General features: G+C 49.6%; 1 long non-coding RNA gene across 3 annotated transcripts in view; it reads right to left on the reverse strand.

Moving 5' to 3' along the window:
• The window catches only part of LOC133775756 (uncharacterized), a 149794-nt gene that overhangs the window by 102399 nt on the left and 20917 nt on the right, over window positions 1-26478 (reverse strand). Inside the window, exon 3 of one of the 3 annotated variants that reach the window (XR_009868313.1) lies at window positions 12088-12185. The exons of the other annotated variants lie outside the window; for them this stretch is intronic. This is a non-coding gene — a long non-coding RNA (uncharacterized LOC133775756). Of the gene's footprint in view, window positions 1-12087; window positions 12186-26478 lie in introns of those variants that run through there. 3 annotated transcript variants of the gene reach the window in all.

Raw genomic sequence — 26478 nt, forward strand, 5'->3', positions numbered from 1 at the left:
GGTGGGGTCTCCAAGCAAGCAGAGCCCACGCTCAGGCCCCTCGGAGGGTCTCTCCTGTATCTTCTGGCCTCTCTCCCAGGCACGTACTTTTGCCTAATGTAACTGCAAGAAGGCAGCCGTGATGGCATTTGAACACAGACAGATAAGAAGGCTGCTACAGCATGTGAGCAGTAGTGAGAAAATGGGGGGTGGGGGAGAGCAAATAAGATGCAAACTCCCTGAGAAAGGACTTGCAGCTGCTTTGTTTGGTACCTGGAGACCTGAGCCTGGGGAAATCCCAGTACAAGCCACATTTGATTGGCCCCACGTGAGCCCCTGCCTCTCTCCCACTCTCTCCCCTCTTGCCCCAAGCTGTGTGCCTGGCGGGTGTGTACTTTCTTCTGCCTGCACAGCTGCCCCACCCCCACCCACAAACCACCCAGCTGCCTTGACACTTCCTGTGAGCCCTCCATTAACTTGGATCTCCTGGGTCCCCCCTCCTCAGCACACAGCTCTTCTTCTCAGCACAGAGAGTCATTCACAGTTTCACATTTATTTGTTATAGGTTCATCCATGTGCCCCAACCAGATATCCAGCTCCTTGTGGGCGGGGTTTAGGTCTTTGGTGTGTGGGCCCTATTAGACCGAGCGCTCTCTGTAATCACTGGCTGAGTTAAATGAACAGCAGCATCTGGTGGTTGGGAATGAGGCACCTGGAACACATGCCTGCTGGCCAGCTCAATCCTGAAATCCTGGCCAGGGCTGTAGCAGCTGGGAGCTAGCACAAGAGGCAGGTGAGCAGTGCCCTGAGCAGATGCACCAGGCAAGCAGGTACAAACCTCCAAGCTGTTTCAGTCTCCAAATGGCCTCAACAGCCAGAGCTGGACCAGACCAGAGCCAGGAGCCAGGAGCTTCTTCTGGGTCTCCCATGTGCGTGCAGGGGCCCAAGGACTTGGGCCACTGTCTGCTGCTTTCCCAGGCACACTATCAGGGAGCTGGGTGGGAAGTGGAGCATCCAAGACTCAAACCGGGACCCATATGGGAATATTGGCATCATAGGCAGTGGCTTTAACCGCTGTGCCACAGCATGGGCCTGGGTGTATCCTTAAAATAGGCCCCCACCCTTTTCTCAGAGCCCATCTGAGCTGTGAGGGTCCTCCAAGCCCCTAGCCGGCTGTCCACCGGCAACTGTGGTAGGCACTGTCAGCCAAGGTTGGGAGCAGAGGGCTGAGATGGGCGTCCCCTGAGGGATGCCTGTGCAGGGATGATTAAGAAAGCAGAAGCAGCTAGCTCTCCTGCCCCCTGGGCTCGCCTCCCAGTCATGGAACCTCTGGAGAGGGCAGCCTGCTATTCATCCCGAGGACGCTTTCATTCCATTTAGTTTGGGGTAGCGTCGAGCCTGTCTTTCTTTTTTCAATGTGCCACCCACGGCTCCGTGTCTGATGCTGTGTGTGACTGCCTCCCCAGAGCCAGGGAGCCCTGATCAATTATTTTTCTCCTTCCTCGTTTTCTTCTTGCTGAGCCAGTGGGGTGGGGAGGGGAAGGGCTTATGTGACTAAGAAGCACTGAGACACAACCTGTTTTTCTGCTCCCAGATTGCTGCCAGGGGAGCAAGGCTTGTGGGTGGAAAGTGCCCGCGGTAACTGTGGACCAGCTCCCCTGAACAATCAGCTTCCGCCCCCATGCCCACCTGCACCCCCAGCTCCCAGCAGCTGGGGGTGGACTCTGACCTCAGGTGCCCAGGGATCGGCAGGGGGGCCAGGGCCAGGTGAATTCACCTAGGCAGGTAGGTTTGCTCCTTGCTTCCTCTTAAACACACTCCAATAGAGCAGCCTCCTTCTTCCATCCTCAGATGAAATCATTAGCATGAGATTTTTTTTTTTTCTTGAGCCAATCACCTTCACAGGGGGGGAGAAGTAAGCCATGATAGGGTGTTTAGGCAGCTGACTAGAGCTGATTGGGCTGACGGGGTGGAGGTGGGGGTGGGGTGCAGTTGCCACAGATCCTCTGATCCTCTCCACTTCATCACGACCTGGTTTCCAGCAGAGAGCCAGCCCTGCAGCCTCAGAGGACGAGAGACATCCTCGAGGCTCGGCTGACTCGTCTCTGAGTGTCCTGATGGCTCCACAGCCTCCCTCCCTGCCTTACTCAACTGGTGACTCTGCCTTAGATCACTGCATCACGGCTTTAGCGCTTTGTCTCTGTTCCGGAAAAGTCTTTCTCTGTCATAGCTTCCCTGACCTCCCAAGGCCAGTGCATCAAAAGAGAGTCACCATCCTGCAATTAGCTCTTCTGCTCCCAGATGAGTGGCAGGCATCACACACTGTTGGGAAGAAAAATGGCAAGGGAACACCTAAGGGCAAGCAACAGCCTTCGGTGCAGTAGGGCTGCTTTCCTTCTTCTCAACCAATGAGTGAATGCCCAGGAGTCCGGGGGTGCACCTGCAGGGCTTCTGCACACAGCCTCAGCTCATACTGCGCTGCCCGGCTCATATTGAACTTCCTGATGCAACACCTGCTCTGCCATCTGCCAGCTGTGCCAGCTCTGGCATGCTACTTGATCTCTCTGAGTCCCCATTTTCTCCCCTATGCAATGGGGATGATGATAACCGTAGACTTACACCTATCAGAAGTTTAAGATACTGCGGTACACAGTAAGCACCATGTGTTTGCTATAATTATGTAGATGACAGAAACTACAAAAGACTTTTAAGCCACTGCCTATGATGCCAGAATCATAGTGCCAGAGATTTTCTTATCTGGGAGGCATACACTGTCCCCAACCCCACATGTTCCTTCCCCCATACATGGAACTATCTGTCACAGGGGTGAGCATGCTTTTTCTGTAAAGGATCAAATAATAAATATTTCACACTTTGCAGGCCGCAGGGTTTCTATCACAACTCCTCAACCCTGATGTTGTGTGAAAGCAGCCAGAGGCCATATGTAAATGAATAAGCGAGACTGTGTTCTAATAAAACTTCATTTACAAAAACAGGAGGTTGGCCACATTTAGCCAGTGTTTTACCAACCCCTGATCTACTGAAATTCATTGTACAGGACTGCTGGAATCTCTTCTAAGAAGCCTGCCCAGGCCGGCGCCGCGGCTCACTAGGCTAATCCTCCGCCTTGCGGCGCCGGCACACCGGGTTCTAGTCCCGGTCGGGGCACCGATCCTGTCCCGGTTGCCCCTCTTCCAGGCCAGCTCTCTGCTGTGGCCAGGGAGTGCAGTGGAGGATGGCCCAAGTTCTTGGGTCCTGCACCCCATGGGAGACCAGGAGAAGCACCTGGCTCCTGCCATCGGATCAGCGCGGTGCACCGGCCGCAGCGCGCCAACCGCGGCGGCCATTGGAGGGTGAACCAACGGCAAAAAAGGAAGACCTTTCTCTCTGTCTCTCTCTCACTGTCCACTCTGCCTGTCAAAAAAAAAAAAATTAAAAAATTAGAAGCCTGCCCAGATCCATCCTGTGAGATTTCTTCTTCTTCTCTCTGGACTTGCAAAGCACAGGGTTTGGAGGGAGCTTAGTACCCTGGAGAGAATATGCAGAAAATCTAGGTTTAAACTCTGCCTCTGCTGTAACTTGGAGCAAAGCACCAGAGATCTCTGGATCTCCAGTCTGCCCATACATTGGTATAAACTTTTTGCCTTACTTATCTTACAGGGCAGTTTGAAGATCAAATAGACTAGTGCATGTAGATGTCACTTGCCAACAAGAAAGCACATCAGTGTGGAAGTGGATCTCCATGGCATCCCTTGTGCCCCACACAGTGCTTGCAGCTCTGTCAGTGTTGGCTGTGCCAAATCCCAGTGATGGCCTTGAGTACAGATCCGTGCACCACACATGTTAGTACAAGTCTATACATGCACACGTTTTCCTTGGCTGGAGAACTCCACGGTCATGGGCCCAGGAGAGAAAGCACAGTATTGCAGACTGCTCGTCTACCTAGGAGGTAGGGCAGGGTCGGATTGCAGAGACAGGGGTAAGGTGTCTACAGGCATGTATGCCTAGAAATCCGGATTCATTTCACAAAGAAGGAGGCTTAAAGCAACAGAAATCTATTCTGCCACAGTTCTGGGGGCCAGAGTCTACCACTGAGGTATTGGCAGGGCCATATTGCCTCTCGGCATTCTAAGGGAGAATCTGTTTCTTGCCTCTTGTAGCTTCTGGTGGTTGCTGGTGCTCCCAGACGTGTAGCCATGTTGCTCCAGGCTCTGCCCCCACCTCTGCACTGCCTTCTCCAATTCTTTGTCTTTTTCTCTGGTCTCTTCCAGTAACATTTGTCATTTGCTTTAGAACTCACCTGGGTGATCCAGGATGATCTTATCTCAAGATCCTTAATTACATCTGCAAAGACCCTTTTTTCAACTAAATTCACATTCACAGGTTCCAAGGATTTGGAGGTGACTATATCCTTCAGATGCCATTATTCAACCCACTGCAGTATCTTATTGCTTTTCCACTTAGTTTTTTTTTTTTTTAACAATATTTTATTTATTTATTTGAAAGCCAGAATTGCAGAGAGGGAGAAGGAGAGAGAGGGAGACAGAGAGAGCAAGAGAGATCTTCCATCCTCTGGTTCACTCCCCAAATAGGCCACAAAGGCCAGGGCAGGGCCAGGCCAAAGCCAGGAGCCAGAAGCTTCTTCCAAGTCTCTCACATGGGCACAGAGGCCCAAGGACTTGGGTTATCCTCTGCTGCTTTCCCAGGCACATCAGCAGGGAGCTGGAGCAGAAGTGGAGCAGCCAGGACTCAGACTGGTGCCCATATGGGATGCCGGCACTGCATACGGCAGCTTAACCTGCTTTGCCACACTGCTGGCCCCCCCACTTAACATTGTATTTAGAAATTTCCTATGCCATGGAACAGTCTTCCAAAAACGTATATTTGATGGCCCATAATCTTCTGTATGGTGGATACATCCTAATCAGCTCAGTGCATTTTCCTCTTGTTGGACATTGCCCACAGTTATCATAAGGATGCATAGCACGGAATTTAGAGTCGATGTTCCCAGGTCAAATTCTGCCTCAGCCACTTACCACAATGTGATCATAGTCAAGTTTCAGAAACCTTTCTAAGCCTCCGTTTTCTCATTTGTAAAATGAGGATCATAACACTTACGTCATGGGGTGACTCAGAGAATCAAATGAAAGAGCATGTGTAAAGTGACCGGTGGCAGAGTGGTTCACACATAGAAGTGCTTAGCCAATTGCAGCACTCTTGATGTATTAGTGCCGCTGACCTCTCTGTTGATTTCCTTAGGGTGGATTCATCGAAGGTCTATTTGCAGATCAAGAGGTATGGGTAATTTGGCAGTTCTTGGTTTGTGTTATCAAATTGAGGCCCAGAAAAAGCATTGGCAGAGACATTCAACCTTACCCAGCCCTGCACAGCAACTACCACCCTGAGCTCTAATGTCCGCTTTCATCAACAGATGAGGATTTTATGAGTTATGGAACCAGGGTTAAGATTTGAAAATCATGTAGTCTACTTGGAGCAACCAAATTGCATACTGAAACAAGAAAAACAACAACAAAAAAGAATTACTAAATCAATCAATGTTTATGTTTATGGGATGCCTACTCTGTGCTACTGTCCTAAACAATAGATATAACACATTAGTGAACACAACAGGCACGGTGCTTGCCTTCATGCATCTTATCCTCTATAGGTGCAAGCTACGTTGTAGCACTTCAGTACTACAGTGGATTTCAGGAAGAACAGAGCCCCATGGAGACCAGGTGGAGAGGGGAGCCTTCAAAAAGCGGACCCCTCATGGATTTGAAGAAGTGAGTGGGTGGGCATGGAAACTTATGATTCACTGCCCAGATGGCTTCTGGAAAAAGCACTGGGGGAATCCGTCATGGAAGGCCAGGACAGCCTGGCCAGGACCTGGCAGAGAGATCGTATTTGTTTTTCTTTAGGAAACCAGAGACTTAGCAACATTTTCTGATCAGGGCAAGGCCAATGAACGGCGTTTAGGTCGAGTAGGAGGATTTGGATGTCAGCTCTGGAGTGAAGGCCTATCGCAATGAAGACACTGTGATACAAACCTCGTCTCATTTTTTAAGCAAGGGCATGGCAGAGCTTGGTGGCAGAGCTTATACTACTTGGTACATGGAGGCCTAAACCTCTGCCCATGTTTTCCTCCACCCGTAATTCTCTTCTGATGCTCAACACTGAGCGTTCCATGAGCTATGAGTTTCTTTGAGTGGTTGACATTGATTCCTGGGGTTTGGGAATAAACAGATCCTAGTTGTGCTGGTCTTGGGATGCATTAACCTGGTGTTTATCATTAACTTTTGGGGATGGCATTGTGGCACAGTGGGTTAAGCTGTAGCTTGTGATGCTGGCATCCCATTTGAGGGCCAGTTCGGGTCCTGGTTGCTCCACTTCCAAGCCAGCTCCCTGCCAATGCACATAAGAAGGCAGTGGAAGATGGCTCAAGTACTTGGGCCCCTGCCACCCATGTGGAAGACCTGGATGGAGTTCCAGGCTCCTGGATTTGGCCTTGCCCAGCCCTGGCCATGGTGGCCATTTGTGGGAGTGAGCTAGCAGATGAAAGACCTCTCTGTCCCTCTCTCCCTCCCTCCCTCTCTCTCTCTTGCTAACTCTGCCTTTCAAACATTTATAAAAAATATTACAAACTATCTGTGCCACAAGTGTTTCTGAGCCAGTGACTCTTCCACTGCAGTGTAGACCCCAGAAGATGAGGAGTACCTCCTGACTGTCCAGGTCCTTGTTCCCTTTGGTGACCAATGTGCCGCTCTGGTAGGGACAGGAGTGTAGAGAAGGAGGAAACCTTTCCCCTGCCCACCACTTGGTGGTGACAAGGGAGGGAATGTGGGGGCCCTGAAGGGACTTTGGGGAGACCCCATGAGGCCAACTCCCCAATCACAGGCCCAGTGGGTAGCGGTGAGAGGTTGGCTCACTTAGAAATCTTCAGAGAACACAGAAAGAGCCACTTCTCTGATGTCCTCCTGTTCTTGTAGACTGCACCTCACCATGTGGCCCTACCTAACAGACACAATGACTGTCTTGTCTTGGGACACAGGGAAGCCTCCTGAGGCCCCCACATGTCGAGCGTGGATCAACATGTGTCCTATATGGGCTGGGACCCTCTGTCCATGATACTGGGATCAGCGGTCCCAGGGGAATCATCAGAGTTAGAGAGACGCTCAAGATCACCCGAGCAGCCCCCTGATTGGGGTGGAGGGCACTGAGGTGCAGAGGGCTGGCGTTAGGGCAGGCTCAGCACCCACATCTCCTGCACCTGGACTGGAGTCTTTACTGCGACTTTGCCAGACCTCTGAGAGTTGATCGACCCTTCTTGAAGGTCATTTCACCAGTGGAGGTGGTGTGGGCTTGCCATCACATGAAATATCCCTCTTTTACTTAAAAATAGCAAAGTTCCCAAATGGGTCAGAAAAATCGATGGATCTATTTAAACTCAAACAAAAACAAATCAGGTAAAACCACAAAAATTTACAAAACTTTATCCTGGGAACACTGTCCTTGCCATACAACTAAATAAGTACTGCCAAGGGCCAATACTGAGAAAGACAAACTGGGGAAGTTCTCAACAAGAGCACCTTTCTTTGCAAAGGCCTGGGGCAAGGAGTTTAAACAGCATAGAGAAGGTGAGGAAGGCTTGCCAGTGATGGTGCCAAGAGGGACTTATTGGTGACAAGGGAGAAGGCCCTCATCTGCCTATACAAGGTGGGCATGTGGGACATGGGGAGGTGGGTGGGAAGTGACAGTAGAAAGCCCATAGTTCATGGAGCCACCCTGCAGAAGACCGGCACACTCAAGGAGCGGGGCTTCATACATGAACTGGACCCTAACCAGACCCTGTAGGTGCTCTGAGCTTCACTGCTGGGCCCTCTGTCCATGTTGTCCTTCTCCCGAGATATTCCTCTTGTCCATCTCAGTCTGATGCCATCCTTCCCGTTCTCCCACTCATTCATGCATCAGTGTGTAACGATCAGGGGCTGGCATTGTGGCAGAGCAGGTTAAGCCACTGCTTACGGTGCTGGCATCTCATGCCAGAGCACCTGTTTGAGTCCTGGCTGCTATGCTTCTGATCCAGCTCCCTACTAATATGCCTGAGAAAGCAGCAGATTGCCAGAGTGCTTGGGCCCCTGGTGCCCATAGGGAGACCTGGATAGAGTTCCTGGCTCTTGGCTTTGGCCTGGCTCAGACCACTGTAGCCATTTGGTGAGTGAACCAACAGCTAGAAGACTCTCTCTCTCTCTCTCTCTCTCTCTCTCTCTGTCACTCGGCTTTTAAAATAAATGAATAAACCTTAAAAAAAAAAAAGGCAAGAAAATGGTTAAAGTGCTTGATAGCTTTGCTCTCTTACAACAAGTGCGGTGATCGAATTGTACCAGGAGCTGGAGGTACAAAGAGCACATACTCCCAAGCTTGAGAGTCCTGACTTGAGGATGTTGTTTTCAGAGGAAAAGAGAAAGTAGGGGAAGTAGAATAGAGCTGTGAAAGCAAAAGGAAGGGGTGGGGACCATGGAAAGCTACAGGATAGATAAGGGCACACAAACTCTTCGTGGGAGATGCCTCTTGATGAAAAAGCCATGCTCAGATTTCATTTTCTTTTTGTACCAAAATAAACCTATCCTTTAAATATTTTTTTTGATAATTTTTTGAAGTGCCCTCATATATGCTACATCTAAAGGTACTGAAATATAAAATATATTAAAACTTGTTACTGGCCAAACAAAGCAAAATCAACAGAATTTGGGGCCCCTGACTGTAGAGAGCAAGTTGCCTGGAAGTGAAATATGGGGGAAAGAGCTGAAAGCGTCTTGGCTGTAGAGCCAGAAAAAGGATCGAGACAGTTCCGCTGGTCCTGCGTCCTTGCCGTGGCTGTCCCTTCATCTGTCTCTCTGTGGGTACCCCTGCCTCCTCTCACTCGCCCTCAGGGGCTCCCCTGTCCCGTCACTTCAGACTCCCCCAAGGTGGAGTCACGGGCAGGAAAAATGGGGAGATGGGAAGGGGCCTGCATGGTCACTCCCAGGTGCGGACAGGAGGGGCACTGTGCCCAGTGAGACTTGAAGATTCGGGGGTGAGGTAGAGTGGGAGAGATCAACAAAGAAGTTGAAGGAGAAATGAGTTGAGATGGCTTCACAAGCAGAGAAAACTAGATTACAGAGTTGACCTACTTGTGGGTCATTTCAGCAGTAAGTTCCGAACACAGTTTTGTGTTACTTGTGCCCCATTATTGGCTATTTCAGAGCCTGAAGGTGGGAGCTTATTTGGGGACCCCTTGCACTCTCCCTGTGCAGTAGGAAATACGTGAAGGAACTTATCTAACAAGCAAGCACGTATCGGAGCCAAAATGATGACGATGCTTTTGCCTCTTTGCCCTGAGTGGACTGCCCTTCCACGTCTGTACTGGAGTTTCCAGCACCTAACACATTCCCAGTGTTGCAGAAGGAAGATACCCAGCTTTCCTGTTTTTGCTTCTCCTGCAATGTGGATTAAAAACTGAATTGATTTGGCCAAATCTTTGTAAGGCAGACCGTCTTAGTTGGCAGGAGGAGGAGTTTTCTTCTGTCTCATAAAGGAAGAAATATTTGTAAGGGCAATTGCAATACATAAACACTTCTCTTGCCAGACACAGGCATCTAATTGCTCATTTCTACTGCCTCCCCCCACCACCATCACCACCAAGACAGAATGCAAAGATATTCCTGCAGGGAACACAGCTGCGTGAGCCAGAGCCTTGAGTGACAGGCTCGGGAATGGCAAGCCCCAAATGCAGTGCTGTAGCCTTTACTCAGGTCTCGCTGAGAGGCTGTCCCACCTCACCTCCCCCAACAGTCATCCCAAGGTGTCGGAGCAGTAGAGCTACCTGTTCTGGGAAGTGTGTGTACGTACGTATTTGAGGGGCTGGCGTTTTGGCACAGCAGACTGGGCCACCACCCATGATGCTGACACGCCATATAGGGGCACCAGCTGAGTCTTGGCTGCTCTGCTTCTGATGCAGCTCCCTGAGAATGCACTTGGGAGAGCAGCGGAAGATGACCCAAGCACTTGGGACCCCACGACCCATGTGGGAGACCCAGATGGATATCCAGACTCTTGGCTTCTGCCTGGCCCAGCCCCAGCCATTGTGGAGTTTGGGGAATGAGCCACTGTACGGAAGATCTCTTATCTCTGTCTCTCTGCTACTATGGCTTTAAAATAACATAAATCTTTTTTCCCCCAAGATTTATTCATTTACTGAAAGAGTACAGAGAGGGAGAGAGGGAGAGACAGATAGAGGCGAAACCTTCCTTCAGCTGGTTCACTCCCCAAATGGCCACAATGACCAAGGCTGGGCCAGGCAGAAGCCAGGAGTTTCCTCTGGGTCTCCCATGTGGGTGCAGGGGCCCAAGTACTTGGACCATCTTCTGCTGCTTTCCCAGGTACACCAGCAGGGAGCTGGATGGGAACTAGGGTAGCTGGGACACGAACCAGCACTCATATGGGTTGCCAGTGCTGCCGGTGGTGGTCTGACCCAGGTGCCACAGCACCTGCCCCTAAAATAAAATTTTTTTTTAAAAAAAAGAAAGAGTGACAGAAAGAGAAGAGAGATCTTCCACCCAGTGGTTCACTCCACAAATACCTGCAATAGCCAGGGCTGGGTCAAGTTGAAGTCGGGAGCCAGGAACTCCATTTGTGCCACTTCCACATGGAATGGTAGACTCAACTACTGTGCCACCCCCTGCTGCCTCCCAGGGAGCATAGCAGCAGGAAGCTGGATCAGAAGCACAGGCAGGACTCCATCCCAGGCACTCTGATACAAGGCGCACGTGTCCCAAGCAGCAGCACAACCTGCTGTGCCACAATGCCACCCCCAATTACACCTTTTCAAGACTACCCTCAGAGACTGTCTGGAGAAGTACAGTCGAAACAGAGGTTGTTGTTCACTGTCACCTCATGCATAATAGCAGACAATGAGAAGCAATTCAGAATGCCTATCCATTGAAAGTTCCGTACAGAAGAGTAGTATGAAGCCTTTAGCAAAGCCAAAGCTAAATGTCCTTGTAAGGTACAATTGCCAAGAAATAGCATAAATGAAAATGCAAACCCTGGTAGCTGCAGGTTTTGCAAAAGTGAAAGGCTTTACAAAAGCAAAAGGCTTTGTATGCACAAGACTTTGCACCAGCACAGACGTCTCTGGCATAAACTGATGACAGCGTTACTTCTGGAAGGAGCCAGGAGGCTGAGACAGCAATGAGAGTGACCAAGGTTATTTCCTTTCATCGCATACACCTGTTCATCTTTTCAATTTTGTCTGACGTGATGTGCACGATTTACATGTTTTATAAGTACATTAATTCATTTTTAAAACAGAAATACTGGCATGGGCATTATGGTGTAGTGGGTTAAAATGCTGCTTGCAATGCTGGCATCCAGTATCAAAGCAGTGGTTTGAGTCCCAGCTGCTCCACTTCCAATCCAGATCCCTGCCAATGCACCTGGGAAGGCAGCAGAAGATGGCCTGCACCTGCCACCCATGTGAGAGATTTATATGGAGTTCCTGGCTGTTGGTTTTTCTGGCCCAGCCCCAGCTATTATGGACATTTGGAGAGTGAACCAGTGGATGGAAGATCTCTGTGTCTCTCCTCTCTCTGTCACTGAGTCTTTCAAATAAAATAAGTACATGTTAATTAAAAACAAACAAACAAAAAAACCCACCAGGGCCAGTGCTGTGGCTCACTTGGTTAATCCTCCGCCTGTGGCACCAGCATCCCAAATGGCAGCCGGGTTCTAGTCCTGGTTGCTCCTCTTCCAGTCCAGCTCTCTGCTGTGGCCCAGGAAGGCAATGGAGGATGGCCCAAGTACTTGGGCCCCTGCACCCACGTGGAAGGCCAGGAGGAATCACCTGGCTCCTGGCTTTGGGTCAGCGCAGTGCGCCGGCCGCAGCGGCCACTTGGGGGGTAAACCAATGGAAGAAAGACCTTTCTCTCTGTCTCTCACTGTCTATAACTCTACCTGTAAAAAAAAAAAAAAAAAAAAAAAAAAAAAAAAAAAAAAAACCTACAAAAACATACATACTCATTTTAGCGCGAAGCATCAGAGAGCTCCTAAGGCCAGAGTCTGGGCTTTTACCCAGAGCTGGTTTGTGACTTGGCTCTTTCCAGAAGCTGGGCCGTGTTCCGCCTGAAAGCTGATCTTAGGAAGGTCTGGGGCAGTTCTGAAATCTCCTAAAAGGAAAAAGCCACAAAGGCTACTAGAGCAATTAGGAAAACACTGAGGAAATATTGGGGAGGAGGGTGGGATATGGGAGAGGAAATTCAGGGGTCTGCAGCTGGGAAGGAAAAGAGGCAAAGGTAGGTCCTCAGCACTCTGTGCGTTCACTCAACGTCTTCACAACGTCATTGGGTGGCTTCTACCCAGTCATCAGCCTGAGCCACATCTGCAGAGGCCAGCGCCGTGACTGGCTTCTAGGGGACCTTATTCTGAACAGAGCATGTGGCTTGAAAATTCTATGAGACAAAGACCATTCTAAAATGTACTATGCAGAGTGGTCATCTGGCCTGGCAGTTAGCAGCTCAGTTTGGGTACTAGCTAACATACCCATATTCCATATCAGAGTGCCTGGGTTCAATACTCAGCTCTGGCTCCTGACTCCAGGTTCCTACTCATGCAGATCCTGGGAGGCAGTGGTGATGGCTCAAGTGGTTGGATTTCTGCCACCCACATCAAAGATCTAGGTTGAGTTTCTAGCTCCTGGCTTTGGCCTGGCCCAGCCCTTACTGCTGCAGGCATTTGTAGAGTGAACTAGCAAGATGGGACATCACTATCTCTCTCTCAAGAAATTTTTTTTTATGTATTAAGGTCACAGGGAAGGAAGGAAGAAAGGAAGGAAGGACACAGGAGTCTAAGAATCCAAGGTGTCTCACAGCATCCCCAGGCCCTCCCCCGGGTGGGGGACCAGGAACATAGGGTGCACAGCAGGGAACAGCAGCAGGAGTGAAGAGGCACTCGGGGCTCGGAGATTCAGACTGAACAAGCTCCTGTGGCTCCAGAACCAGCAGACCAAACGCTCATGATGGCAGTTACAGGAGACAGCTGCAGCCATGACCGGAGGCAAAGCAGCCAGCAGGGAGCCCGGAGGTTCTGTCACCCAAGGCCCCTGCAGGGACCCTCTCTCACCGCTGCTGCATCTGGACACCAAGCTGGGGTAGGCTCTGAAGGCAAGAACAACTCTGGCATTGCGATGTTACTAAATTCATGGGAAGCCCTTCCCTGAAATGCCCCACAGTGGGCATTTCCAGTTGGGGGAACAAGAGCAGACCTGTGGCTTGATGGTCTCCACCACTGTTTACCACGACTTGATTCTGCTTTGAGAAGTCAATGGTCAGGCCGCTATGAACGTTCCCATCCTAGCCCATCTGAGTCATCAGCTCTGTGGCCACATGGCTGCTTGTTCCTAGGACCACCCTGAGAATCATGGATGCTGCCAGAATATTCTAGAGGGTTTTTCCTTGTCTGCTCCTCTTCCCACGTGTTCAGGAGCTCCTATGGTCCAGCATCCTCGCTGGAAGTTGGGATTGTGAGACTTTCTAGTCTCTGTTGACCTACTGGTTCTGAGGCTTTCATTGTGGTTTGAACATTCAGGTCCCAGGTGGAAGTTCGGTCCAACACTTCTCACGAGGTCATCAGGCATTAGGATTTCCTCGTACATAGTGTCTTTCATGATCTTGCCCATTTTTATTTGACTTGATCCTTACAGCTCCTAAAAAATTAGTGTGCTTCAACCTCTCTCCCATTTTGTGGCTTATTTTTCATCCTTTATGTGTCTTTTTTTTTTTTTTTTTGACTTTGGTGTTGTCTGTGTCATCGTTTCTCAACCTGTGAGTGATGTACCCGTTTTTTCCTTTTATTTCCTTTAACGGCATACCAGGATGTTCTAAAATAAGATTATCAAATATAAAACAAAAAAGATACTAAGACAATTACCTAGGAAATCACACTGAGTCCTTTTCTGTGACTTTGGCTTTGAACACCCCATTAGGCTTTCTCCAAGCAAAGCACCTGTATTGAGCCAGACGTATTTAGACACTCAACAGATGCTTTAAAATCTGAAATGGAGAGGATAAAAATACCACACAGCCCCAGAATGCCGAAAATGGAGCAAGAGAGAAAAGAAAATGGAGCTATCAGACATGACAAAGAGGAACCCCAGGATACTGGGGTAATGACAAAATGTCCCTAAGCAGACAGGTCTGAAAACAACCAGACGAAGAACGGAATAGATTCTACCCTAGCAGATTTCTTGCCATATGAAATGGTCGACCAGACTCTCAAGCAAAGAACACAGTGAACCTACTCATTTACATGCCCCTACCCAGAATCCTCTGTGGGTTAGTCAGTTTGAGGAAGAATACTTCCAGCGTCAGAGTTTGGAAATGAAAGCAAATTAATTTTAGATATGGTGAGATCCTCTCTTGCCATTTGTTCACAGGATTCTTCGTTGAAGTTTTGATTTCATATCATCCAACGTCAATTCATTTTTCCCAGCTGGTATCTGGAATGTTCTTTAGACTTTTCAGCTCAGTAAGAGTTAACTCAGCATTGCTTGTTTCAGACAGGTAACCTGTAAAAGCCAGCCTACACATTAGATTTTTGTTGAGTTCATTCCTAAATGGCTCACTCTTCTGCGTGACCACAGTCAGTGCCAGAGATAGAATCAGAAACTTAGAGAGAGAAGGTCAGAGATGCACAGAGGAAGAGGGCACTCTACAGCAGTAGTGTCTTCATTTGTAAGTGGCACCTGCTTATTTTTCTTGACCTCCTTTCCACTAGACTCTGATCTGGCAGATAAGTGGCATAAAACTGGAATCGAAAGCAGTGACTTCCTGACTCACACCAATTTTCCACACTATCCAATTTTCAGTTTGCTGGGTGTTAAAAGCAAAGAAATGGGGAATAGCTCAGAGTCCTATAGCACCATAAATGCCCATGTGACTGTAGGCTGTGAGAGTGATGAGCGTGTGTTGAGTGTGTGCTTTGGATGTGTTCAGTAGGTGTGCTCATGTGTATGGTCTTGCATGTCTGTTGTGTGTGTGTGTATTGAGATGTGTGCTGAGAAGGTGTGAGTGTTGAAAGCCTATGTAGGGGGCCGGCACTCTAGCTTAGCGGGTAAAGCCACTGTCTGCAGTGCCGACATCACGTATGGGCATCAGTTGGAGTCCTGGCTGCTCCTCTTCCAATCCAGCTCTCTGCTATGGCCTGGGAAAGCAGTGGAAGATGGCCCAAGTTCTTGGGCCCCTGCACCCATGTGGGAGACCTGGAAGAAGCTCCTGGCTCTTGGCTTCTGATGGGCACAGCTCTGGCCATTGCAGCCATCTGGGAGTAAGTCAGCAGATGGGAGACCTCTCTCTCTCTCTGCCTCTCTGTAATTCTGCCTTTCAAATAAATAAATAAATCTTTAAAAAAAGAAAAAGAAAGCCTATGTATACTGAATATCTGGCCATTGACTGTGCGCTATTGAGTGTGTGCTAATACATATGTGTGTTGAGTGAGTGTGTTGAGTGTGTGTATGTGTGCCTGCAAGTGTGAAAGGGATGTGTGTGACAGGCACACCAATGGGATTAACCCCCTACCCCCACCTTTAGGTTACATGTGTGGTGCCAGGAATCCAAAGAGCTGTTCCAGAGTCTGGTTGGCAGCTTTGGGACAAATGAGAAGGAAGGGCTCAGCCCTGATAATCCCATGGAAGGGATTATCCTGAGCAGTCTGGAAAAGCAGGGAAACACCAGGACTGGTCTCTGTCCTAGCACTGGTCTCTGTCTATGCTGTGACAACATGTCTGGTGTCTTCGTAGTCATATCTTTCTTTACTAGGACCCACAGCCACTTTCACTCCATTCACAAGTTAAAAAATAAATCTTAATTATCCAGAGACAATCAGTGGATGGGACTCAATTCACCAAGAAATTGTGTAGGGCAGGGGAGGGCAATGACAACAAGTTGGCTTGCAGGTCTCTTGTCCTAACAGGTGCAATCTCCTTAACTTAATGGAAAGCTCCTTGAGAGCTGGGATTTTCCTCTTCGTTTCCTGATCCAGCACCTTCCCAGCTCTCTCACACATGGCACTGTTAAGCTTTTAATAAAAACAATGGGAATAGTGGGTAAAGCTACTGCCTGTGGTGCCGGCATCCCATATGGGCACCAGTTCAAGTCCCAGCTACTCCACTTCTGATCCAGCTCTCTGCTCTGGCCTGGGAAAGCAGTAGAAGATGGTCCAAGTCCTTGGGCCCCTGCAGCTGCATGGGAGACTCAGAAGAAGCTCCTGGCTGCTGGCAGATAGGCCCAACTCCTGCTATTGTGGCTATCTCAGGGAGTGAACCAGCAGATGGAAGACCTCTCTCTCTCTCTCTCTCTCTCTCTGCCTCTGAAACTCCACCTTTCAGATAAATAAGTCTTTAAAAAAAAATAAAACAATGGGAATAGCCAACATGGGACAGCTGTTTGTCCTGGACCTGGTGCTAAAGCTTTGCTCCAGTTCACAAAGTCCATGTGGTGTGGCCCAGCAGACTTCTGCGTCCTCAGCTCTGAGCTCCAGCCACACCGACCTTTTCTTTTTTCCCTTTCTGTTTCTCGAGTCCACTAAGTTGGACCTTACCCTAGGGCCTTTGCGCTTGCAGCTCCTACTGCCTAAATTGCCCATCTCTAACCTTGGCAAGGCCAACTATGTCAAATGCTGCTGGAAGGCCAAGGAAGTTCAGAATAGAGCAGGAACTTGGACTTGGGCAGCACAGACATAGTTGGTCATCCTGATAGCTATGGTCTCCATGGCTTAGTGAAGACAGAAGCCGGAGCTGGAGGATAGAGGAGAAGACAAAGTGTGCAGAGGAGACGGTGACTATAAAAGTTTGACCATAAAAAGAAGCAGAAAATAAGGTGATGGCAGGAGGGAGATACAGAGTCAAGGAGGGTTCTTGTCTGCTTGCTGCCTCGGAAGGCAGAGGTAACAGAGCCTTCTGTGTACCATAGAAGTGACATTGGCCTCTGGCTGAGGTCCCAGGGGAGACGGGAGAGGGCGTAATTGCTGGGAATAGGCTTCAGCAGGGGAACAAAGTGAAAATGGCACCTGATGGGAACGTGTTGCAGGACTGCCAGGCATATTGCTCACAAGATCTCAGGAAGTACACATTGTTACGCTTTTTATTTTAAGGCTGAGGAGCCCAAGGACCAGAAATGCTCAATAACGTGCCCAAGAACACGCAGCATGCGGGTGGAGGAGTTGGGATTTGGAGACTTTTGACTCACTTCTGGTGAATTATAAAATCCAAGTGCAAGATTATGAAGGATGCAAATTCAGCTCCTTAAATCAGAACAAAGCCCAGGAGGATCAGAGGCACCTCAAACCCCAGGCTCCTGATTCAGGGGCTACAGTGGTTTCTCAATGGGGAAAACATCAGGATTTTCTTCAGTGGCCGAAAAACGCATCTGTTGGCAACGTTGTGTTTCTTAACTGGAAGGTGGACCCATGGGTGTTTGCACTGAGTTCGGTCCCTGAGACACGTTTGTTTTGAATGCTTTTCTGTATATTTATTTCACTATAAGAAGGTTAACGACAAACCCGAGCAGCCTCGTTGGCGTTAGATGATATGGGACCATCTCCCTCCAAAACATGGCCCATCTTGGAAGCTGCAACCCTGCCTGGCCGTCAGACCCACCAGGGTAACTTCTAAAATAAGGAGTCTCCCCAGGACTCAGGGGCCTAGAGCTCTCTGGCACAGGGCGCAGGGCCCAGAACTTGATTCATCAGAGAGCTCTCCATTACTCTAATGTGCAGCCAAGTTTGGGAAATGCTTGCCTCTAGTACGCCAATGGAGCTCAAATTAATGCTTTCTGCAGTGTTATTTCCTATAGCCTGTGGAGATGCTCGAAACAGTCCTATGCTTCAGGTAGAGAGAAGGCTGGTCAGCTCAGCAATGCTGTGCTGTCTCTGTGCTACAGCCTGAACTTAACAGCACATCTTACATTCCTTCTAGTCTTTCCACTGCTTTGTGCCATGGAAATGAGGTATGCAAATAAGTTAAAAGAAAACCCTTTCACTTAAACACTAAATGATCAGCAAGCTGATTGTATCTCTCCTTTCCTTTAAAAATTTTTGTCTCTGGATACCTGCCGGGGGCAGAGACCTCAGGCCACTCCAAGAAGGGAGCTTGGTAAAGAGCCTGGAGCCATGGGTGGAGGCATGGGCACCTACCTGGACCAGCCTCTGGAGCAGTGTAACTGCTGTGCACCTGCTCAGATGGTCACGGGGCCACGCTGCTCAGAGAAGGAGCAGTTCTCTGAGCCAGGAGAAAGCCCACAGCCACCATGGTCACTCCCAGAAAGGAAGGACAGGGGATGTCTCAGGAGAAGGCCAGAGCTGAGCCGGGGCCTGAGCCAGCACCGAGGGTGCCACTTCCCTCATTGTCTACCCTAGAAAGAACCCAGTCAAAACGCAGTTCCATCTGCCACCCTTCCCCGAAAAGAAAGGAGAAAGAAAAGAAAGAAGAAACAAGGCCTGGCTCTGCAGTCTGAATCTTGGGAGTGCATAAGCAACAGCAGCAAAGACTCTATTGAAATTTGACTCATCCCTGGCAGTGGATTGTGTTTTTCCCTCTCCTTCCTTGTGACACGGAGGAGCGAGGTGAGTAACGCAGTGAGAGAAAAATAGATCCGCAAAGGCCTCCATTATGCTAAAGGCCTGTGTCATCAGCTGGGTGGCAGGGGGTGTAGTCACCACCCAGGAGCAAGGGAGGATGCACACATCTGACTCCTTCTCCCCCTCCAGGGCTGTTTGGGATTCCAAAGACACAACAAGCAGGGACCGAAAACTGAGAGACACATAGAATTCTGAAAGACCCCTGCTGGAGGCTGTGGGAGAGCCCTGGGATTCAGTGATTCCCAGGGCACAGGGACCTGCTGCCCAGGAGACTGGCCCCGCCCCCAGGCACCTTGTGATGTTTACTGAGGGGCAGTCACATGCCAGGCGCCGAGCAAGGCGTTGTCAGTGGGCTGTGTTTCCTAGTTCCCATGCACACGCGTGTGTGCGCGTGCACACAGAGGTGGGAACAAACATCAGCTCTGTTCACAGACGGGGAAACTGAGGCTCAGGAAGCTTCCTTCATTCCCTTGCCCAGGATTTGGGGGTTAATGCACGACCCAGGCCCAGACGGCTGTCAGAAGACGGCTGTCATCTCCACAGCGTTCTCAGAAGATCGGCTTTGTTCAATGCAGTTATTTGGAGAAAGAGCAAGAAAAGAACTGGAAAAGTTTCATTTCTTTTGCTTCATAGCCCCTCCGCCTCCTGTCTCAGAGACAGGACTAGGGAGCAGTAACTCTAGGCTTCCTGGAGGCGTGTCCCGTCACCTCCCGAAAGGAGGAAATGAAGGTGCAGTCATTACCAGAGCGAGAGGCTTATCAATAAGGCAGCAGGGGTACAAATCCCAGGTCATCCTGTGATGCCTCTCCCTCCCTTACAGAGACTTAAAAATTAAAAGCCTCCATCTCTCTCTACACAGTTTTTAAAACTAGATTCAGCCCCAATGTATCAGAAAGCTGTCTTGCCCTCTGGAATGGACCACATTATCCTCCTACCCTGCTGGAATCATAGAGGGAGAACAAGAAATGTTTGTCTCAACGGCATTTTCTTATTCAGCTAATTGATTTTTTAAAATAGCAATAATGCTTGCACATGCAGCCGCCTAATTACGCGTGGCTTTTCATTTGCGCTAACTTCACAGCTGCCTTGTCGGTGACTGGTGGTACCACGGGGACACCACAGTGACGATGCCAGCTGCCACTGTTAATTTCTGAGAGGGGTGGGATGAGAAAGGCCTGACTCCCCATTGACCAAGGTCGGCACAAGTGCCTGTCTTCAAACAGGGGCATCTGTACGTGGAGCACCCCCTCTTTCCCTCTTGCTTCCTTCAATCCCACTTCACATGGAATCATGGAACTTTGGGGATCTTCTGGAAAACTTGAGGTCCAGAGAGGTTAAGTGACTTGCCTAGGGTCACACAGCTAGTCACCTTCAAGGGCTGGAATGGAAGCCCTGGCCTCCTGATTTCTTAGTTATTAAAAAAAATGGTGGGGGACTGTTGCTGCGGCTCACTAGGCTAATCCTCCGCCTGCGGTGCCGGCACCCCAGGTTCTAGTCCTGGTTGGGGCACTGGATTCTGTCCCAGTTGCTCCTCTTCCGGTCCAGCTCTCTGCTGTGGCCTGGGAGTGCAGTGGAGGATGGCCCAGGTGCTTGGGCTCAATAATGGAAGACTAGGAGGAAGCACTTGGCTCCTGGCTTCAGATTGGCGCAGCACTCTGGCCGTAACAGCCATTTGGGGGGTGAACCAACAGAAAGGAAGACCTTTCTGTCTCTCTCTAACTCTGCCTGTCCAAAAAAAAGAAAAAAAAATGGTAGGGGAGGAGTACTGTCATGCAATAGGTTAAGCTGCTACGTGGGATGCCTTCAACCCATCTGAGAGTGCCTGGTTCTCCCGATCCAGCTGCCTGCTAATGCGCATGGGGGTCAGCAGGCAATGGCTCAAGTACTGAAGTTCCTGCCACCCACGTGGGAGACCTGGATGGAGTTCCTGGCTCTGGGTTTCAGCCTGGCCAAGCCCTGGTTGTTGCGGCCATTGGGGGAGTGAACCAACAGATGGATCATCTCTGTCTGCCTTTCAAATAAACACATATTTAAACACTTTTAAATTGAAGCCTCCATACAGAAAGGTGTACATTCCCAAACTGTATGGCTTGCGTGACATCCCCACATGCACATGTTCATGTCACATCACGGTCGCCTCGGTGGCGAATGCATCAATTCAAGCTCCCGGCAGCTCCCTGGTGCTTCCCTTGCTTACCATCCCTTCACCCTCCCAGGCAACCACCACTCTGATTTCAAACAGCAGAGATCCGCGCGGCGTGGCCAGCGTTCTGTGAATAAAGGGCTGTTTTATATGGACTTAAAAAATGAGCCTTCACTTTTCATGGAGTGTGTAGTAAACGGTCTATTAAGAACGCATCCCCAAAGGAAACTATTCCCATCAAGGAAGCTGGAGTCTCCTCAGAGGGTGAGGGTTTGTTTTGGAGCTAGATACAGGTGGTGGCTGCACAATCCTGTGAATGTACTAAATGCCACTGAATGTTCAGTTGCAAGTGGTCTATTCTATGTTATGTGAGATTCACCTCATTAGGAAAAAAGAAATTTACCACTTAAAGATATGTACATTTCGTTGTATGCAAATTTAAGCTAAAAACAAACTACAAAACTATTCAACTCTTAATAAAAAGGGGCCAGCATTGTGGTATAGCAGGTAAAGCCACAACCTACAACCCAGGCATCACTTATGATTTGTGTCCCAGCTGTTCCACTTCCAGTCCAGCTCCCTGTTAATGGCCTAGGAAAGCAGTAGAAGATGGCCCAAGTGCTTAAGCCCCTGCCCATGTAGGAGACTGGGAAGAAGCTCCTGGTACCTGGCTTTGGCCTAGCCCAGGCTGGGCCACTGCGGCCATTTGAGGAGTGAACCAGAAGATAGAAAAACCCCCCTCTCTCTTTCTATCTCTCAGCCTCTTTCTCTCTCTGATTTTCAAGATAAACAAATAAATCTTTATAAGAAGGAAACAAAAAGCAAGCAAGCATATCCCTAATGAGGGTTCATCAGCCTATCCCACGTGCCTCAGTGGCTCTGCTGCACCTGGCCTGGAGGCCCAACATCACCACCTGGTGCTTTCCTCCTCCTCACCCAATAGAGCCTTCACCAGGGTCATCTTGCCAAAGCGGACAGGCAGTTCTTGGTCCTCATCTTATTCACCCCCTGGGCAGCATCCAACCTAGAAGACAGCTCTCTTGTTCTTGAAACACTTGTTGGGGAGTCCCTGATGCCTCGTTTGAGTGGCTTTCTTCTCGCCTCGCTGGCCCTTCCTTGTTCTCCTCTGTTCCTTCTCCCCTTCCCAGAATGCTGCAGAGCCCAAGGCTCTGGTTTGGGGCCTCTCTCCTCGCTGTAGCTGGGGAGCTCATCCAGGCCAGCTATGTGTCCATGATTTTCAAGGATCTTCAGTTCAAACATCTCCCCTGCACTCCCAGCCTGCACTACCTTACCACCTTCTTGACATCTCCACCCCGACTTCTCACAGCTGAGGCACAAATACAGATTCCCTCCTACCCCAGCAGGCCTTTCTTGTTGTGATGGGCAGCACTGCTCACCAGCTGCTCGGCCTATAACTTAGTCAGTGTGCTTGAAGCGTCTCTTATCCTCACACCTGCTTCTAACTCTGCCTCCAAAATGTGTCCCAAACGCAGCCACCTTTCTCCACGTCCACCTCCACTGCTCCACCAACCCTGCTCCCAGGCCCTCCGTCATCTCCTGCCCGGACTCTTGCTTTATCTCCTAAGAGGTCTCATCTCCCTCTCGCCTTCCTTCACTCCAGCCTTCACACAAAAACCGGGCTAATGGCTTTGAAAGGTAAACCGGGTCTCACCAACACTGCAGTGAGGCCCACTGCATTCAGAATTAAACACAAACTCTCACAGGTGGAGGAGACTTGCCTCTTGTGTCTCTCTCTTCTGGTCCCCTCGCAGTTCAGGACACTGCAGCCACACAAGCCTTCTTTCGGTGGGTTTAACAGGCCAGTCTTGTTCCCGTCTCAGAGCCTCTCTATTTGCACTGCTTTCTGTCTTCCCCAACTTCCTTTTCTTATCAAGTCGTTGTAATCTCAGCTCAGGCCTTGCCTCCTCTCCTCGGGAGACCAGCCCTGCTCTGAGAACAGGTGCCATCTCTTTCATCACCATGCTCGCTCTTAGGAGACTTTAGACCCATGTTTTCCTGAGGTGTTTCTTGTTGACTTGCTTCATGACTCTCTCTTCCTGCTGGAATGTGAGACCCTGGAAGGCAGGGACCTCTATCTGTGACTGCTTAGGGCAGTACCTGGTGACAAAAAATACTGCAAAAAGCTAAAGTCACTGGATCTCATCAACTCTGAAAAAACAGGAATACCAAGTTATTATTACTTTTTTTAAAGATTTATTTTATTTATTTGAAAGACAGTTACAGAGAGAGGTAGAGACAGAGAGAGAGGGTTTCCATCCACTGGTTCACTTCCCTTATGGCCGCAACAGCTGGATCTGTGCTGATCCGAAGCCAGGAGCCAGGAGCTTCTTCCAGGTCTCCCATGTGGGTGTAGGGGCCCAAGGACTTGGGCCATCTTCTACTGCTTTCCCACGCCATAGCAGAGAGCTGGATTGGAAGAGGAGCAGCCGGGACTAGAAGTGCCCATATGGGATGCTGGCCCCTATTATTACTTTTTTAAAGATTTATTTTATTTGAAAGGCAGAATTACAGAGAGAAAGAGAGAGAGGGAGAGATCTTCCATCCACTGGTTCCCAAATGGCAGCAATGGCTGGAGCTGAGCTGATCTGAAGCCAGGAGCCAAGAGCTTCTTTCGGGTTTCCCACGTGGGTGCAGGGGCCCAAGCACTTGGGCCACCTTCTACTGCTTTTCCAGGCCATAGCAGAGAGCTGGATTGGAAGAGGAGCAGCCGGGACTAGAACAAGTGCCCATATGGGATGCTGGCACCTCAGGCCAGGGCTGTGGCTGCACCACAGCGCTGGCCCCTATTATTACTTTTTTAAAGATTTATTTTATTTGAAAGGCAGAGTTACAGAAAGAAAGAGAGGGAGGGAGAGAGATCTTCCATCCACTGGTTCCCAAATGGCAGCAATGGTTGGAGCTGGGCTGATCCAAAGCCAGGAACCAGGAGCTTCTTTCAGGTTTCCCACATGGGTGCAGGGGACCAAGCACTTGGGCCACCTTCTGCTGCTATCTCAAGCCATAGCAGAGAGCTGGATGGGAAGTGGAGCAGCTGAGACTTGAACTGGCACCCATATGGAATGCTGGCACTGTGGATGGCAGATTAACCAGCTATACCACAATACCAGCCCCAAGCCAAATTATTTATCATAACATTTCTCATTTTTTGCCATTGCAGGACACCAAGTTGCCAGTCACAGAAGCCAATTTGAGATGTCTGGAGCAGGCACAGCTGGTCCCAGAGACTCAAACCATATTGCCAGATTTGTCTTTCAATCTATCCCCATGCCAGCTCTGCTTTGCTCTGAGTTGGTCCTCTTCATGCAGTGACTCCTGCCAGCCCTGGGCTTCCTTTCTACATGGCAACCTTAGCAGAAAGATAGCGGCCCCAGCGGTTTCAGCAAAAAATCTCAGAATTGACTTCCCCTGGATCAACTTGGATGGTGATCCTATCCCTAAACCAATTACCATGCCTAGAGAAGTGGGATATGCTAATTGGCCCATTCATGTCATTTACCCACTTCTAGATTTGAGAGCATGGTTGAGAGTTGTCGTCACCCGAAGACCTGGTCTGAATGCATAGGAGGGGTAGTTTTCCAGAGAAAATGACAGGGGGAGAGACAAAAATTGGGCAAAAGAAGAGTTCATCCCAATTCTCTTTGGTTTTTTGGGGGAGAATTAAAGTATATTATTGAAACTTTCACCAGTTCCAGAAGAATCTGTTATTTTAAAGATTTATTTATTTATTTGAAAGGCAGAGTGAGAGAGAGAGAGGGAGAGAGGGAGAGACAGAGAGACATCTTCCAGCCACTGGGTTCACTCCCCAAATGGCTACAAGAGCTAGGTGTGGGCCAGGTCAAAGCTAGGAGCCTGCAACTCCATTCAGGTCTCCCATGTGGCTGGCAGGGGCCCAAGTACTTGGGCCATCTGCTGCTGCTTTCCCAGGTGCATAAGCAGGGAGCTGGATTGGAAGTGGAGTAGCAGGGACTTGAACTAGAGCTCATATACAACCTGCTGTTTTAGAGTGTTGGGGTGAAGAGCAATATGGTCATGGCTATCTCATGGCCCAGTCCAGGGACCTCCCTCACTGGCTAAACATTTATGCAGGTTTTTTTCAAATGGCCTCCTAACATGTGTTCCCTTTGGGGGAGGGGGAGAAGGGAGGGAGAGAGAGAGATCATAGGAAGGCTGCAGTTAAAACTAGGGCGATGGCAGGAGAGAGTGGGAAGCCCCCATGAGAGGGAGGAAGACCCATCCTAGAAGCCCAGAAGTTCTCCCCTGGGACCTCAATGGGCAGAACTGGGTCACATGGCCATTCCTGAGTCCTGGAATCAGACCTTCACCTGACACTGAGGGTTGGGTCAGCTTCCCCTGAAGCAAGGGGGCTGCGTGGAGAAGGGGCTGCCCTCTGAATAGAACCTCTGAGGGAGGGAGCAGGAGCCAGGGGGCTGGGGCAGGCATAGGCAGCAGCTATAGCACTCTCTACAAACTAGAACTAGCATTTGCCATGAAAGTGTGTTTTTTAACAGTGTCATCTGGAAGTGCGTTGCATCCTTCTGGTGACACTAACTCAGTGGTTCCCCTCCCAGGGCAAGTCACAATCACCCTGGAGTGACTGATTAAAAGGTCCAGGTGGAGTCAGGCATGTGTAATTCTTCAGGGCTGTGCGAGCCACCTCACAGGTGCACCAACTAGAATCCAGCACCCTCCCTGCCTAGACAGCCAGGGAGAGATGTTGACCATCATGCAAAGGAGCAGCTCAAGGGAAGAAGAACTGTCTACAGGCCAGAATGATGGGGCTGGTTGCTGGGGAGAACAGGACCTCCAAAGATGAGTGAGACCCGAGTGGAGAACCATGGGGAGCGCCATAGCCAGATGGGCACAGCAGGAGCCTTGGGGGTAGGGGCTGGGACAGGGAACATTTGTCAATCTCATGTGTCATCCTTGTCAAAGGACAGGCTGTTCTCTGCTTTGAGCCATATTAGTCCACAGTAAAGGGAAGTTTTCTCATCTTGAACCAAGGACTGGAGAAACTGAGGTTTGTTTTCAGATCTTGGTGAATCAGTGCCACCTGATATTCCTGATACTTGGCTGAAACTTCGCCAAGCTTCCTCTTTGAGCACCAAGGGGATTTTAAGAGGCAACACTGGGGCTTTCATGTATTTATCTTTTCCAAATCAGATACAGTGGATGGAAAAACCCTATGAGGTCACCTCTGTGCTCTACCCAGGCTGTGCAAATGAGACACAATCATCTTCTTAGAGAAAGATGCATTTCAATTCCTCCTCAGAGCAAACAAAGACAAAACCAATCAAATCCTGCTAGGCTGCAAAGGTGATTAGGAGGAAGGTTGGCAAGAACCTGGAGAGCATGGAGGAAGTTCGTAAATTGGCTGGCAATTGGATTACCTTCACAGATTCAATTAGTGACAGACTCAGAATAGAGTTTCCTTTAGTGAGTTGGTTAACTGCCAGGCAGAGGCTCTGGGGTTTGCACAGCAGGTGAGTCATCCAACTTGGGCTCACTCAGCCAGGCTGGGACCAACGTCAGCCACTCACTCTGATGGATGTACCGCGTGCATAGAAATCTGTAGACGGGTACTGATTCTGTGAACGCCACCATTACTCACTGTTCTTGAGAACTTATTTTCCTTCCTTGATTTGCCTTTGTTGGTGCTGCTTCTAAAT

Source organism: Lepus europaeus, chromosome 17 (genome assembly GCF_033115175.1).
Source record: "Lepus europaeus isolate LE1 chromosome 17, mLepTim1.pri, whole genome shotgun sequence".
Classification (NCBI taxonomy): Eukaryota; Metazoa; Chordata; class Mammalia; order Lagomorpha; family Leporidae; genus Lepus; species Lepus europaeus.